This window comes from Ursus arctos, unplaced genomic scaffold, assembly GCF_023065955.2.
Source record: "Ursus arctos isolate Adak ecotype North America unplaced genomic scaffold, UrsArc2.0 scaffold_6, whole genome shotgun sequence".
NCBI lineage: Eukaryota > Metazoa > Chordata > Mammalia > Carnivora > Ursidae > Ursus > Ursus arctos.
The window spans coordinates 84,175,573-84,192,679 of record NW_026623078.1 but is presented as its reverse complement, the minus strand read 5'-3'; the positions used below and the strand labels follow the sequence as shown (position 1 = coordinate 84,192,679).

The 17,107-nt window shown below is 45.3% G+C and overlaps 1 protein-coding gene across 10 annotated transcripts in view; it reads left to right on the top strand.

Moving 5' to 3' along the window:
- PTK2 (protein tyrosine kinase 2) overlaps positions 1 to 17,107 on the top strand; it is a 262,938-nt gene that overhangs the window by 12,646 nt on the left and 233,185 nt on the right. For 6 of the 10 annotated variants that reach the window (XM_057308016.1, XM_057308025.1, XM_057308021.1 and 3 more), the window contains exons 2-4: positions 1,620 to 1,713; positions 3,643 to 3,775; positions 12,686 to 12,783. The gene's annotated coding sequence lies outside the window, so the exon portion shown is untranslated. The remainder of the gene's footprint in view (positions 1 to 1,619; positions 1,714 to 3,642; positions 3,776 to 12,685; positions 12,784 to 17,107) is intronic. The other 4 variants (XM_057308017.1, XM_057308020.1, XM_057308018.1 and 1 more) reach the window with 3 other exon arrangements.

Genomic DNA, 17,107 nt, shown 5'->3' with positions numbered 1-17,107 from the left:
GGATTGGTTCATGTTTGACATTAGCGTTATATGTAATTTAGGAATTACAGACTCTAGATTATAGCAATCCGTGCAGAGATTTGCTGTTTTTGGTGATATATGGCTGCCCTGTAGAAGATGAGTCTTAGAGGGGAGCGTTTGGAAATGGGTTTATGTCTGAGAAAGTTTCCCTTTTCCTGTTGAGAGAACTGTGACCTCCGTTAAGGGCCAAGTGTCATGAATGGCAAAGATCTAAGAAATGATGGAATTCAGTGATGGTGTAGACGTTAGAACTGAAAAACCCTAGGCTGTTTAAAATATCACCCTTAAGATTTCAGGCTGGGGATAATTGTGATTCCAGTGTAGGCAAAAAGTTTGGCGTCTCCTTGGCTGTGTCATGGCAAAAAAAAAAGCTTTGCTTTTTGCTTTGGAAAAAATACATTAGTTGTGTCCTAAGGAATTGACTTGATAAAAGAGGTAGCAGGAGTAACTTAGTTTAAATGCAGGTTGTCTACATATGAATTAATTTTTGATGGGTGACGGTTGATGATTTGGTTGGTGAAGAGCTGATGTTTGATTTTCATCTTTGAGTCTGCCCTTTCAACTATTTCATTGGAAATTCTAAACTTTTCCACTGGGTGTTCGCCTCCTTTATTTTTATTGTTTTAGGTAGTCTCGGATTTTAGAGGTTGATGTAAATTTAGGGATCAACTGGTCCGGGGCTCCCACTTTAGAGATGAAGAAATAACAGGGTAAGGCTCCTTGGGTAAATGGCTCCTTGATATTGACAGAGGAGAACTCTCAAGATTCTCTCAGCTGTCTTGACTTTTAGCTTACGGGTGATCTTTTTAGTAGATGAGAAGGGTATGAAGACAGCTTTGAAAACTCAGGTTTCCTATTAACTGTCAGGAGATTGAAAAAAATTGATGTAATTGAAAAATGGGCGAGAAATGGACACCGTTGAATCCGTTGTTCACACTGTATCCAAGTAACTTGTGGTTTCCATTCAGTCATTTATTTCTACATTGTCTTGGATATTTGAGGAATGACAACAAATCTCACACATGTATATAGTCTAAGTTGTAGAAGACTAATAATGCCAGTTCTTCTCACTTCTCTACCAGATTTAGAGCATTGTCCTGAGTCACTCTTGACTCTTGAGCATCTTGTCCTGATGGGGATTCATTAAAAAGAAGACAGTCCTGGGGTGCCTAGCTGGCCCAGTGGGTGGAGCATGTGGTTCTTAATCTTGGGGTTGTGAGTTTGAGCCCCACGTTGTGTGTAGAGATTACATAAGTGAGTAAGTAAGTAAATTAAAAAAAAAAAAAAAAAAAAAGACGGTCACTGCTTCAGGAAGCTTTTGGGTACGTCAGTGGTCCTGAACGTAGTGTATGTAAGAATCACCAAGGAGAGTATATGAGAGATGCAGGCAGGGGTGCCTGGTGCCTTAGTCAGTTAAGCATCCTACTCTTGTTTTGGGCTCAGGTCATGATCTCAGGGTCATAAGATCCAGCCCTGTGTCAGGCTCTGTGCTCAGCGTGGAGTCTCCTCTCCTGCCCCACCCCCTCATGATCTGGCTTTTTCTTTCTCAAAAAAAAATTTTTTTTTTTAAAATGCAAATGCCTGGTATTATCCCACAGAGATGTTGAATGATCATTGCTGATGTGGAAGCCTGTCACCTGCATTTTAAACTAGCATCTCCTCGTGCTGAAGGAACGCTGCTGTAGTGTTGCTGTAAGTACATTGTAAATCATCAGGACCTAGAGTTTGGGAGGCCCCCAAGACTACCTGCAGGTTCCGTGGTTCACTAGAAGGACTTATCCTCACTTATCCTTCACTAGAAGCCATTATCCTCATGGTTATGGGTTATTAGAGGGCAAGGATGCAGACAGAAGTCAGTGAAGGAAAGGCACACCGGTCGAAGTCCAGGGAAGGCCAAGCATGAGCTTCTAGTTGTCCTCTCGCGGTGCAGGTGTGCTGACTTCTCCCAGAACCGATGCTGCCAACCAGGGAAGCTCACCTGAGCCTTGGTGTCCAGGATATGTATTGGGGGTTGTCCCATAGGCACTGCCTGCATGGCTGAGTTTAGTCTCAGTCCCAGTCCCTCTGGAGATCAAACTGGTTTTGTGTGTGGCCCAAGGCTCCACCAGAAATCAAATTGTTAACTTGGACTGTCTGGTGTGGCCCAAGGCCCCCAGTTAAACAAAGACCGCCTTATCAGGCAGGGGATTCCAAAGGCTCAGAGGTGACTTCCCAGGAGCTGGGCAATGGCCAAATCTTCCCTGGGGCAAGCTTAATTCTTTCCTGCATACAGCCTAGAAAGTAAATTGTTATTCCTGTCGTTACTAGGGAGTTCAAGAAATTACTGCTTTGGGGGCGCCTGGGTAGCGCAGTCGTTAAGCATCTGCCTTCGGCTCAGGGCGTGATCCCGGCGTTCCGGGATCGAGTCCCACATCGAGTCCCACATCGGGCTCCTCTGCTGGGAGCCTGCTTCTTCCTCTCCCACTCCCCTGCTGTGCTCCCTCTCTCACTGGCTGTCTCTCTGTCACATAAATAAATAAAATCTTCAAAAAAAAAAAAGAAATTACTGCTTGTAGGTAGAAGATATATTGCAACCACATATAGTGTAATTTGCCACAAAACTAAAATACCAGAATTTCTGCACCCAAGTGAAGATGTCTCCAGAAGCGTGTCATACTTGACACCTGTCGTAATGTTTTCATCAAGAATTTGAGTAAAGATCAGGAGTTAATGCTGGGAGACCGTTCATTTTTAGAATTAGGATTTTAAAATATTTCGACAGGTTGTAATGAAGTGCTAAAATCAACAAGGTAAAATTTATAAGGAATAAAGGTAAAATGACAGACTTAAGTTAAAAAGAAAAAAACAGCTGAGAAGTTAAAGATATGTGGTGTGTGCCTTAGCTGTACCTGGGTTCAGAAGATCTGGGGAAGATGACTGAAACGGATCGGCAGGCTTCTTTGTGAAGGGGCAGATGGTAGATATTTTAGGTTTTGCAGACTAATAGGCAAAATGAAGGATATTATGTAAGTACTTACATAACAGGAGAGAACACTAATATCTAAAATTTTTATTGACAGAATTTCAAATAGTAGTTGAGTATGTATATATATATATATTATAATACAGGTCTAATAAGAATGGAATTTTTTTTCAGGGGGAGGGTTGGATGACATGTTTTGTAATTGGAGCTCACAGGTAGTGTTCCGTATCATCACAACCAATGACAAATGTTCAGTCTCGGGGCTGATCTGCACGGAAGGTTACAGATGTCATCTCTGACAGTGTCTGCATACTCGTAGGTGCTCTTGCACACTGATACCAGTTCGGAAGCATATCATTTCAGTTTAGCGTATTCATCGTTTGGCAGACATCGATAGAATTCCACTAGATTCTTTTTGATGTTTGCCTTTCCGCACGTCGTTACAGCACAGATTCCTCTCTCCGATGGATGGTCTGATGGAAGTGCCTCAGTTGCACAGTGAAGTGGGTTTGAGATACGTGAATTTTCATTGTACTTGCATTGAGGTTTGAGAAATGCCGCTAGAACTGTAGTTTGAACTCAGAACACATCTGCTACACGTTTGTGTGGGGACACAAATCCACTTCTCTCTTTAACTTTTAATTTTTTTCATTTTTAAGTAACCTATATGCCCAGCGTGGGGCGTGAACTCCACCCTGAGGTCAGGAGTTGCACGCTCCTCCGAGTGAGTCAGCAGGCGCTGCTCTAACTTGTGGCTGCGGGGGAGCCGTGTGGCCGCGTCGGACGTTGCTTGTGAGTAAGATGCTTGCAGCCACTGAAATGCATTCACTGCCCGAAGTCCCTCATATGAGCGCTGCTGTGCCTTGTCAATTTAGGCTGAGCTCATGAAGAAATGTTAACATGTAGGAGCAAAAGCTAATTTCCGAAGCAATTCAGTGTTTGGTAATAGTGATGAGTAAAGGAGGGTCTTTTTCAAGTAGATTTCAGTCTTGGCTCTGTGGTTGAAAAGTCACAACAGAGCCTTGCACAAACCATTGAACTGCAGTGTGGTAGGACAAGTCAGGCTATTTTCATGAGGTTGCCGTTGGTGCCACTGGCTCAGTAACACATGATGGGTTCGAATACTTTCCACAAAGCTCCTGCTCATGAATGATAGACTGAATAACCATAGTTTAAATGCTTTAAGCAACTTATATTTTCATAATTGTAAATTTTCCAGCTAACCCTTTTTCTGCTCTGCAGATATTTTTACTGTCATCAGTTATAATGTGTCTTAGCAGATTCTACTCCAGGTTGTATTAAATCAGTGTTTTCTTAATATCTTTAAAAGTGTTCTCACCAGCAGTTCCGCACTGACTGCCCTCAGAGGCCCCTTCTTCAGTCCCATTGACCCCTTGAACAAACAGCCTAGCAGTGTGGAGAACACCTGTTGGCTCAGTCCTTCGCCTCGTTCCTTCACTGACTCTCTGTTGTCATCCATGTAAGATGAGGGACCATTTAGGGTTTGGAGCAGAGAAGCGATGCCGTCCGATCTAGGCTTGGAATCGGTCTGCCGTGGTGAGCGTGTATGCTAGGGTGGCAGGGCTGGGAGCAGGGAGGCCTGTTCCGAAGTGCTGTAGTCATTTCGGTGAGGGATGGTGGCTCCGGTCACGATGGTGTTGGTGAGCATGATGGCGAGGGGACAGCGTCTGGGCCTCTTTTGTGGGAAGAACCAACATTACTTGCTGACAAGACTGGATGGGGAATGTGGGAGGAAGACAGGCGGCAGGGATGACGTCCGTTGTTTCTCGCCTCAGCAGCTGGAAGGCGGACGTTGTCGTGAACGGAGAAGGCTGTGTGTAGGAAGGTTTGTGGAGGGGGCGGGCCAGTCAACACCTGGGCTTGGAGGTGTCAGACGTTTCACTGAGTTCTCTTTGGTGATGCTCCACTTCCCCAAGGGGCCTACAAGCAGGCCCGGCAGAGAGTACACCTGCTAGGGTTTGGTCAGGAAAACCCGGGCCATTCTCGACAATTAGTCATCCAGGGAACTAGAATCCATCCCTACCACTGGGAGGGCTGGCAGAGTTGAAGAGAATGATGTTTCTCTTCATTTTGCCCACGTTGCCTCTTATTAGTCAGCGTTCACTGCCCGCCGCCCTGAGCTGTAGCAGGAAGGGGTTTTGGGAGAAGTAGCTCTGCCGTCTCGGTGATGCGCAGGAGCAGGCCGCGGTGGGGCTGCGGTGCAGAGTAAACAGCGGTCAGTCCAGCGCAAGGCCAGGCAGTCGGGCTGAGCTGGAGGGACAAGTTTTAGCTTTGTTAGCATAGAAACAGCATTTGAATGAGCTTGCCTGGGAGGTAAGCATGGCTGAGAGGAGAAAGGACAGAGCCCTGGGCGACTCTGGAAGGAGGGAGCCATCGGTGGGGTAAGAAGAAAATCACGAGAACATGAGTGGGAGATCAGCTCTTGTCAGTTGTCAAGAGGACGAGCCCTGGGCTCTAATGATTGGATTGAGCAGTGCAGAGGTCGTTGGTAGTCTTAGAGGGAGAAGTTCGTGGAGTGGTGGGGGCCAGAGCCAGTGGGTTTAAGAGAGAAAAGGAAAAGAAGAATTTGCGATATCGAGTATGTTGTGTGTATGCTTGTTTGTGGAATTATTTGTACAGTAGTTGTTTTAAAGTCTCTCTGGGCTGATTCTCATATTTGTTCCCTTCTTGATATTGGCTTGTTTTGATTTTCTCCTCCCACGGGAATTGACGCTTTTCTGGTTCTTCCTATGCTGAATAAGTTTGGGGTGTGCCCTCCCCATTTAGGATATCATGCAAGGAGATTTTCCATTGTATTGAAATCTGCTGATTTTGGTCGTGGTTTAAATCCAGTCTTGCTTCCTAATCCCCCTGCTCCAGTTTACTTTTCAGAGTGGTCAGAGAGCTTCTGCAGTTACTCTTTCCAGCCTTCCTAGTTGCTCTTTCTAGGAGAGGCAGCAGGGAATGTGCTTCATCTTCCTTACCTAGATCTGGGACCCTTCGCTTTGCAAACTGCTTCCATTTGCCCAGGTAGTGATCTCCAGTTCCACCGAGGCCAGTGATGCCCGCACGACCGTGTCTCTTGATCACTTACCACTCCCAGGCCTTGCAGGAGTTTCCTGCTAAGTACTGCACGCATTTGGGTCATGGGTCCTTCCTTTGGTGCCTCTCTCAGGTCGACAGAATGACCCTTAGGTATACCTTAGTAGCCCATTCGTTCATTTGTGTACAATTGAAGTGTTGTCTTGTCTTGAATATGTTAACTGTGCCTATTAATTAATTTGAGTAGAAGAGTGTTTCTTTCATATTTTTAATAAGACTTTGTGCAGTGGAATTTTCTGGGAATATTATTTACAGTGTAGAACAGAATGGTGGTTAAGAGGAGGGGTGTTGGATAGGTCTTGCTTTGAACCTCAGATTCGATTCTTATTCCCTGCATGTTGACCAGGTTCCTTAAGCTCTAAATCTGTTTTCTTATCTGTTAAGTGGCGGTTATCATAACTCTTTGACAAATGTGCTACAACATGTGTTAGTACATGGCTAGTTAGGGAAGGATCAGCCTGAGGTTCAGCAAATACAGTTCCCAGTGATGTAGTTATTTCTGTTGTGGGGATTTAAAAGCTAATCTTATTCCCTGATGAGTTTGACCAGCGTATCTAAGAAGTGCAAGCAGTTGGTATTCACCGTGTACTCTGCATGTAGAACGGGCGATTTATTGTTGTTGTTGTTCCTAATACTGGTTTTTCAGCAATTAGTAATATTGCCTCTTCATTTCCCTAATGTATTCACATCATCAGTAGCTTACTACCAGTTGGACCGCACACCCTGTACCATGCGCTGGCACACAGATGAATGGAATGCGGTGACCTATGACCTATGTGCTGCTCCACTGTCTAGTATTAGAATGTGTTTGACTAGAAAATTATTTTGAAGTGTAAAGAAGCTTTTGTTTGCCCAGATAACTTTCATAATCATGTTCACATTCTTTATACATTTTTGGTTTTTCAGAAAGTTTCTTTTCTTTTTTTTTTTTTTTAAATTTATTTTTAATTTATTTGACAGACAGCCAGCGAGAGAGGGAACACAAGCAGGGGAAGTGGGAGATGAAGAAGCAGGCTCCCAGCGGAGGAGCCTGATGTGGGGCTCAATCCCAGGGACCTGGGATCACGCCCTGAGCCAAAGGCAGACGCTCAACGACTGAGCCACCCAGGCGCCCCCTCAGAAAGTTTCTTCTGACCTGTGTTCTTCAGAGTACAGGTTACTACGGCTTGCCTGAGTGCAGAAACCATTGGTGCGCTGAGCTTAGAGGAAGGGACACCTGTGTGAAGTGGTTATATATTTTGGACATTAGAGACCTTCACAGATAATTTAAATGGTTAGAATGTTGTGCATTGAGAAATAGTGGTTTTGGGCTTTATTTGGCAGTTAGCATCAAGCGGACTGTTTCTTGCCAGGGGCTCAGCCTGCATGGTTAATTCAAGCCAGAGATCTTATAATTTGTCAGTATGTCAGGTTGACTGTTACTCAGCTTTAGAAAGAGTCTTTCTGTCATGTTTGCTTTGGAAAGCCCAAATCATGTCCATTGTTTTAACAGTAATAATATCTGGGTAACTTGGGAAGTCAGAATAGCATCATGATTCTAAGGTAAGCTGGTGTTTGAGTGCCTGATCTCTCTCTCCCTTGTCTGCTGTGTGACCTTGGAAAATGTCTTAAGTTTTTTTGGACTTTGTTTTCTCACATGCAAAATGGAACAAGAGTAGTAATCAGTTAGGGCTGTGAGGATTCCAGAGCTGGTGCTTGTAAAGCACTTGGGAGAGGTTGCTATGACACCACACCCTCCGCAGATGGCAGGTTGTCACTGTTGTCCGGGTGAGTGAGAGGCGGGTGTCAGGGACTGTCCAGGTTGGACTGTGCACTGAAACGAGACCATTAGAAGCAAAGTGATCGTGTGGAGTATGTTACCTGTTCAGGAAGCGTAGATTCAGAGTGTGTTGTGACTGGTGGGAAATTATCATTTGCATGTTAGGGGGAAGAGAGTTCAGAGTAGCCTGAGGACCCCGTGTACATATAAATGTCCCCACTTACGCCAGAAACGTAGAGAGTGTCCATCTTACAAATACCTTCAAGGAGCTGGCAATTTATTTCATTGTATAATGAGCCAAGTTTAATTTTTCTTTGTCTGGAGCAAAAGAATTTAAGCATTTTAATTATAGGATTGGGGAAATACCTAGTTTTCTGCCCTAGTTGAACTAGTTCAAATTGTTATGCTTGTAGTTTAGTAGTTCCATGCTGGATGTGGCCCTAAGCTGCCCGCTGTTCAAAGGGCAGACATCCAGCAGGTCCAGTGTTGATAAATGCGATGTTGCTATCTGCTGGAATTCTCCTTAAAATGGAAACTAGAGTGAGGAGCAATTATAAGGCCCTCAAAGCCAGTGTATACGCTCATTTATTCATCATTAGGTCATTCACGCATCAAGTGCATGTGTTCTGATCGTGTGTTTTAGGTGTTCGGTCCAGTGCACACTGTTGGTTATAGAGTGGCGAACAGAAACCAGACGTGGGGAGTAACTGGGCTGTCTTGTGTTTGCGGGTAGTAAGGAGAATAAAGCCAGTTCCAGCGGACTCGCAAGATTTCCCTGAATGACATTTTCAGGTTTATACTCCTAACAGACAAGAGGCAATAAACAAACAAACAAACAACGACAGTAGAAAAAGAGGGCTTTTAAAGAGCAAATGTTACTCACCTGCTGCAGGTGCTGGGGCTTTTGACCTTCACTTTGGTTCTATTTAATAGTGCTTTAAATATTTGTCTGGGATGGCGGTGCTGAGGCTGCGGAACTTAGGCTGTCGTTGTCCCCAGAATCTTGCTGTTTGGGTGGAGGAAGACACTGACAGGCCAGATTTAACATCCGCTCTAGTTCGTTGCACAGGAAGCCCCACCACGGGAGAGTCCTGCGTCTCTCTGTCTATTGCCTTGTGTCCTGGGGCCTGTGGCCGTGCATGGCATTTGTCAGCCACTCCACAGATACTGGTGTCATGTGAAGGCGTGCTGAGGGGGACAGGAGAGAGGTGTCTCACGTGGGGGAAGGGCATGGCTCCCACCACACATGCGTCCAGGTTAGCCCGGGGAAGAAGGCCCAGGTGGAGGAGGTGTTGAGGAGGGCACAGGTTGTTCTGTACACCGAAAATGGCTTAGTGTTGCTGCTTTGTAGGATTCACGGGAGATAGCATGACAGACAGACTGGGCTTGATCATTCAGGGACCGACAGGTCATATCAAGGAGTTGGGATTTTCTCTTCTTCAAAAGGAATAATTCTAGAGTACTAGAAACCAGGTGTCCTGATACCCAAGCCGGCACTCTTTTCATATTACACAATGCAAGCAATGTCAAGAAAGTGTCATCAGATCTTGGGTTCCATATCCATTAGTGATGACTGGACTATTAAAGTTCTGTAAGCCCCTGGTGAACTTTTCATCTTTTGGGGAGAGTGAGGATATAGGATAACTATTTGTTTTCTCAGGTGTGAAAAAAAGTTGAAACTCTTCAAAGGCAAGCAAGGCCCATATGTCTTTGAATTCTAGTTCTCTGGAAGGATAGCAGGTGTGTGTAGTAGATACTCAGTACCCGAATAAATGCAAAAAAATAAAAAAAAACCCTTTGCTTTTGTGTATACTCTTGTAGCAGGCGTTGTACTGGACTCTTCAGGGTGATAACTGGATGAGAAATGATCCTCTCCAAAAGGTTTTTGCAGCCGAGGGAGGGAGACAGAGAAGTCAGTCAGTGATGATGGTACAGTGGGTCAGTCCTGTGATAGAGGTGCACACAGGGCATTATGACGGGTATTCATCTTTCTTCAGTCCCCCACATTCTTAACCCTTTTTATACCTGTTGTTATTTCCCCCCTACCCCAGACCTATTTTCCCCATCCTTCCAGTAGCCTCTTAGTAATTTTTCTTCATGGTTATACAGACTCATCTCTTCTTCACATTTGATTTCTGGCAGACAGTTTCCTGGAGATCTCTGTTCTCTTCTTTTCTGAGCTGCTTGCTCCTTAGGTCTTTTATTGTGTTGTCCCTGGATGTTCCTTTGTTCTCATCGTTTGGCTTTTGTCCAGAGTTGGATTTTATGTTTGTGGCAACTCTTGTCTTTGTCTTTCTTCACTGACTTCTTCATTTTGGTGGTGTTAATTACTTTAAAAAGATAGTACAGTGTTTTTGGACAAGTTGAAGATAGCCTTCAGCATGCCCTCCTCTTGAGCAACACTGCTCCGGCTTGGACTTGTTTCCCTCTCTCCTGGTGCGCAGCCACCATTCTGGAATCTCCCTTCGTCCTCGTCCTGGGGATTCCCTTATCCCTTCTAATGGAAGCTCACGCCTTGCTCATTTTTTGTTGATGCTCGTGTTTTGGTGGAAGACTTTCTCCAGTGGCTTTCTGACATAGGATGCTTAGGAGGCAAACCTTTTGGGACCATGCATGATTGAAACTTGATTGATGGTTTCGCTGGGTATACAGTTCTGTATTGGAATTCATTTTTGTTCATAAATTCAAAGATTGCTCCATTGCCTTCTTGTTTTCAGGTTACTGCTTTAGAATTCAGAAGCTCTTCTCATTTTTCCTTCGTATGTAACTTTTTTCCCCTCCCATCTTTAGAAGCTTGTAGGAGTTTTACAATTTGTCCAAGTCTTTTGAAATATCGTGATGGTGTACCTTGTGTGGGGCGGTTTTCATCCACTGTGCTGCATATTCAGCGGGTCCCTTCATTCTGGCAACTGGGAGTTTTCAGTTCTGGGAATACTCTTTGGCATTACTGTGCTGAGGTTTTCTCCCTTGCTTTTCCTTATTTTGTTTTTCTGGAAGTCTTATTATCCGGAACTTGGCTGTCCTGGGCAAAGGTTGTAATTATCTTAATACTTTTTTTTTCTTCTTCTTCCTTCCTTTGCTCCTCCTCCTCTGCCTTTTTTTTTTTTTTTTTTGGTCTTTTTATTCTCTGTTCAGGGAGATGACTTCAATTTGACTTAACCTTTTCTTTAGTTTATTATTTCTGATTTCAGAAAGGTTCTTTAGATTTCCAAGGGCTCTTTTTCTATTTTTCTAGAAGAACATCCTGTTTTTCTTTATTGATTGCAGTGTTGTCTTATCTCTATATTATTTGTAGTTTGTATAGTCTCTGTTTCTTTTAGGTTGTTTCCTTCCTTCTCCTGTCTGACGTGGTGGGGCCCTTTGACTTTTACATCAAGGTATTCTGGGTGGGCCATGTGTTGGGGGTCCCCAGGGTTAGTATCTTTAGATCTGTCTTCTGGAGCTGATCAGATTCCCCAGAAATATTCTCCAGTCTCTTTCCTGCACAATTCTGACTTCAGAATCTGGAAGCCAGCGGTGTGCGTGTGTGGTCTGTTGTAGGAGAGCTGGAGAATTCACTGTTCACTGTATATACAGTCATTAAGTCCAGCTCTGTTCAGTGCAGCTGGGCAGGGTGACTTCAGTCCATAGATGCCTCTACTTTTCCGGGGAATGCCCCCTCCCATCCTCGTTCAGATTGGGGGGGGGCATCACGTTGTGCCTGGTGTTGAGGTTCTAGTTTCAGCTTCCATGGCCTTCCCCAGCTCCTCTGTATTTGAGGCTATGCCTTCTTTACCCTCGTTCTGTCTACACTGCTGCTGCCAGTTCTGGTCTTCTAGGACACTGCTGTGCAAGTGGAAGTGGTTCCCGTTGTGTTCCACTGCTGAATTAGGACCTGGCTTTCTTGGGCCTGCTGACTCATTTACTATACTTCAATCTTTTATAGTTTCTGTCTCCTCCAGGTTTCTTCTTTTTACTTTTTTGTTTGGGTCTCAATCTTCCATGTTAGAAGATTTCCTCAGAGCTTCGAAAATCTTGGCTTTTTTCTCCTTTCAGTTCTCCCTGTGCTGTTTCAAACATTTTTAAAAAAGATTTTATTTATTTACTTATTTGAGGGAGCGAGTGTGTGCACACAAGAGAGAGCAGAGAGCACAAACGGGGAGGGGCAGAGGGAGAGGGAGAAGCAGACTCCCTGTTGAGCAGGGAGCCTGACCTGGGGCTCCATCCCAGGAGCCTGGGATCATGACCTGAGCTGAAGGCAGATGCTTAACAGACTGAGCCACCCAGGCACCCCTGTTTAGAACATTTTTAAAAAATATCTCTTTAGTATAGTTTTAATGGGAGGCAGTGGAACAGATGTCTATACTCTGACATTGTATCGTGCACTTATTAGCCAACCACACCCTGTTAATTTATGATTTTTGATATGTTTGAATAGTTTCCAGTTGCTTCACATGTATTTCTTTTCTTTCCTTTTTTTTTTTTTTAAGATTTATTTATTTATTTGACAGAGAGAGACAGCCAGTGAGAGAGGAGACACAGGCAGGGGGAGTGGGAGAGGAAGAAGCAGGTTCCCAGTGTAGGAGCCTGATGTGGGGCTGCATCCCAGGACTCTGGGATCATGCCCTGAGCCGAAGACAGATGCTTAACGACTGAGCCACCCTGGCGCTCCTTCATGTGTATTTCTTAAGTAGAAATAGGTTTGAAGACAGGGACGTGGTGCCCTCTTCTCACCCCTCATCCCAGGTGTTGCCCAGTAGGCTTGCGTGGGAGGTGATGGAACTGGCTGAGGGGTGAGTTCAGTAGAGCTTCAAGAAGTGAAAGGAAGGGGGTTTTAATGCGCATGTTGTCTCTCCTTGCAGGTTCTCTGAGGACTATGGAAAGAGGAAAGAGAAACTAGGAGCATTTCCTTTAAACCCACGTTTGATTTCTTCACAGAGTTATCGTGGCCTTCAGAACTGTGAGTATAATTCTCTTGCTACATTTGTGTTTTGGTTTTTCATTTTGTTTTGATTTTTCTTTCATCTGTCTCAGGGTTTCTTTGACATATACTGGAAACAAACAAAAGCTAGTTGATTTTGCAGAGTAGGTGAGGGAAGAAATATTAGTTGTTTAGTGCCTTTTATGTGTGGAGAGAGGCAGGCAGGATGACAGTCCTGTCCCTGATAGTTGTGACAGCAGCAGCATGTGCCCTAGAAGAGTGCCCCAACACCCTCAGCACTGGGCCATCCAGCTCCTCAGTGAGTCTCTGGCAGTAATCCCATGAATGAGGCTACCCTTTGCCCCTGTTTCACATTTGCATAACTGAAACAGAGGTTAAAGGTTACTAAGTTAGTAAAAAGCAAACCTGGGATTCAGACTCAGTCTGGCTTCGGAGCGTGTGCTTTTTACTCGTGTTTTATTCTTATGGGCTCTGGATTCAGATGTTGGCTTGGCTGCTTGCTTACGAACTCTTCACTAACTACCGAAACCTAGCTTTCTCTCCATGCGAACTCTTCACTGACTACTTAAACCTAGCTCTTTCCTCTGACAAAGGGTGCTGGTGATGGGACCGCTCTCCCAGGGCTGTGGTGAAGATGCCATAAGAAATGTGAAATGTGCTCAGCATTCACAAATGTTAGCAATTGCTATTCGGTGGCAGTTCCCCCACTTTAATGAGAGGAAAACTAAGCCCCAGAGATTGGGTTATTTGTGATTTGTTAATTTGTAACCTTGGCACTTGTGCTGCACTCCACAGTTGGGAGGTTATAGAATTGAGATTCTGTTTCAGTTTGTCTTATTTCCAAAGACTGCTCTTTCTGGTAGGCCTAGTGGTAAATCGAGGACAGATCGTTGATAGAAGATTCATCAATCTGTCTTGTGGTATTAGCATTGGTAAGATTTTAGCAATACATTGCTTTGGTGTAAAAGCCGCATAAACTTAGACTTCATGGATTCAGAATTCAGAATCATTTATAATTACGTTGAATTTGACTTTGGCAAGCGTCTTTGTCTTAGATGTCCAAGGGGCAGGACCTGGATTGTTTTTCCATTTCCTTCTGGGGGTCAGTTCACCTTCCTCCTTTGTCTCCTTTCTCCCCCAAACCCGCTTTTGTTTCTGCCAGGATTAGGTATTAGGGAAGGGAAATTATGTCATGAAGTTTCCATTTCCAAGTAAGGCCTGGAAGTCTTGCTCCTTTTCTCTGATTCCTTCTACCCTTTCTTGGCTACGAGAGGCACCTGTTCTGTGTGCTGTGCCAGGTGTGACTCTGCTGTCTTTTGGAGAAGGCCAGGCCCAGCTGTTTACATCCCTCGTCTCCTCCGTCTCCTCCCCACCCTCCCTGCACATTTCGATGTTTCTTCCGGTAACAGTGGGCTATATTTATTGGGTACAAGTCTGTTTCTGCATCTTTAAGGGCAAAGATTTTGTTATTTCGTTTCTGCATGTTTTCTGCTTGACCCATGGGTATAGTTTTCACTAAATGCTGGATGAAGGAGTGTTTAATGCTTGCCACAAAATAAGTTCTCTTTTCTTAGTGGATCCAAACAAGAGGGAGAATATCAAGTATAACTTTTCATCAGCATTAGCTATTAAAAATCGTTCGTCATGGTAGAGCCCAAGACAGTTTCATATTTAGCAGAAGTTACACAAAATTTTTCTTCTTAATGTGATGTGCAGCGGAACGAAGGCCTGACAGGGAACTGAGAGCCCGTTCTTGGCTCACTGGAACTTTGAGCACCGGGATATAATCTGCTGCTTCTAGTTTGGCACTCCCCTCCCCCCACCCCTGTTTGAAAATATGTAAACCCAGGAAAAAAACCTTATAACCAGTGTTTCTATAATTGTTTCCCCCAATTCTGGACAACTGGTGAGGCCACATGAGTAAGCCTGGCTTTGTACAGCATCGACTTAATGGTGTTCCGCTGAGATCCGGGTCCCTTGATGTACCTGAGTGCCCTGGTCCACTTGAGCCCCTGCAGGATGGATCAGGTTCTTGGTTCTTGATTTGTTTTGGGGTGTTGCATTATTAAGGCAGAACTTGGGATGGAGGTGTTTTACAATCAGAATTCTAGGAAAGCAAAGCAAAGTTTTGGAGGAGTTGAATTGCTGAAATATGTATGGAGATTATTTTCAGGGTTAATGGGGTATGGGGAGGCAGGAGACAGAAAGGAAGGTTGCCCGGACACCCATCTGAAACCCCCCATTTGGTGAATAAAGATAGCTTATTTAGCGTCAGGGCAGCTGAGAACAATCGACATAGATTGAACTCTGAGGTTCTGGGGCTGTTTGTCCAAAGAGTCGCTAGGGTAAGGCGGTGCTGGCTGTCGGCTCCGGAGGGCAGCTGTCCTCCCTCAGTGTTCAGCCCTGAGATTCGGCTGAGGTTTGAAAAGCTAGTGTGTTGGGAATAGACACTGGTGGTGGGGGTTGGAGGGTAGGGGAGAGTAGAGGACAACCAGGAGACTGTTGGCAGGCTGTTCAGGGAACCAGGTGAGCAGCAGCGGAGGCTGGGATTGGAGCAGGAAAACTGGAGGTGGTGAGAAGCAGTTGGGCCTTGGATGTATTTCAAAGGTAGAACCAGTAGGATTTGCTGACAGATTGGATAAGGGGTGTGAGGACAAAGGGAGGAGTTGAGTTGACTAGAAGGCTCTTGGCCTGGGCAACTAGACGGGGGGAAGGCTGTGGGTGGAACTTGGTTTAGAGGGGCAGATGGGGAGCTCACTGTAGGCATTTTAAGTTTGTGATTCTGTTAGGGATCCAAGTAGAGATGTCATGTAGGCAGTTGTAAATAGGCATTTGGAGCTTGGAAGAGAAGTCTGAGCTGGAAGTGGCAATGAAAACGCAGTGACGGTCTGTGGTCACCGAGGGAGTGAGCACAGAGAAGACAAGCAAGCCTGAGCCTCGGGTCACTCTGCCATCGAGCGCTCAAGGACGAACATGAGCAGTGTTTGGCACAGAGCAGGTGTGAAGAAGACCACAAGCACTGGCACCATGGGAAGAAGGGAAGAAGTGTCCAGGAGGAGGATGTGATCAACTCTCTGAAGTGTCAGGAAAGGTCATGATGAGGACTGAGGTTTGGCCTTCGGGTTTGGCGACTTGGAGGACACTCTGGCAAGTGCTCGGCGCAGTGTGGGGGTGTGGTCAGAATGAAAGCCCGCCTGGACGGTGGTGTGAAGGGGGAGAGGGTAGTGAGACAGATTGCGTCTGGTGACGTAGGTCCAGGGTGTACGGTCATCCTCACACTTACTCACCATCTGGGTGCTGAGCAACCCAGCCGGGTCCCTGAGGTCCGTGGTGGTGTTTTCATGTCACGGGCGGGGAAAGGTCAGGTTCAGAGCTTACAGTAGCTTTCTCAAGAGTACGGAGCCGGCAGGCTGACGCCAGGTCTCAGGCCATGCACGCTGTCCTCAGCTGCCCTGCGTCCTGAGGGTGGAGAGACACTGTTGAAGGGGGAAAGGGGGTAGCGTGGTTGAAAAGTTGTAGGAAAACGCTTATGTCCTGCTGGAAGTGCTTCTGTTAGAGATTGTTTCTTTTTCTTACTTAGAAATTTCACTTCTATCAGAGGGTGGTACGTGCATGTGTTCAAAAGTAAAACAGTGTTGAATGGTTCATGCAGAACCCAGCGGGCTCCTGTCCTGCCTCCACCATCCGCCTCCCAGAGCTGCCTGGAATCCTGCTTATCTGTTTCTTGTAGTATTTCTGTCCACGGTTCCCAGCAATATCTATGTAGACGCAGGGCCATCGATGCGTCGCTTTTAGACAAAGTTACATTTTGAACTCCCATCTTCCCCCACATAGTTGTAGCACAGTTTTTGTTTAGAGCCATAATTTGGTGAATTGTTTTGACTTTGTTAATATTGCTCACTATTGAGCTGGTGAATGTAGCATGATTATATTCCCTTTTAGTTCAACTTTTTGTTTTCCTGTTTTCTTGAGCTTAACAGTTGCCACTTTTTGTTTTTTTTTCTGTTTGCTTGATATTCTTAAGAGTTCTCACTCTCTCTGACAGTAAGGCCTCTTAATAAAATTTGCCATCTGCTCATGTGTATTCCTTCTGTCTTCACCCCCAGGGACATCTGTTTTCTTGCATGCTGGACAGGTTACTCTCCCATGGTAGCAGGGTTGAGGTGCATAGGGCAGATCCTGCAGGAACAGGTGAGACCAGGTAGAGAATCCTGATGGGGAAGACAGTGATGGGAAGCTCAGAGGGAGGGGGACGGTGTCCTCCTGAGGGAGCAGGTTTGGGCATGGTGAGTGGGGCTCGCGGTAGTTGGGGAAAGGCATTCCAGGTGGAGAAGGTGAGAAA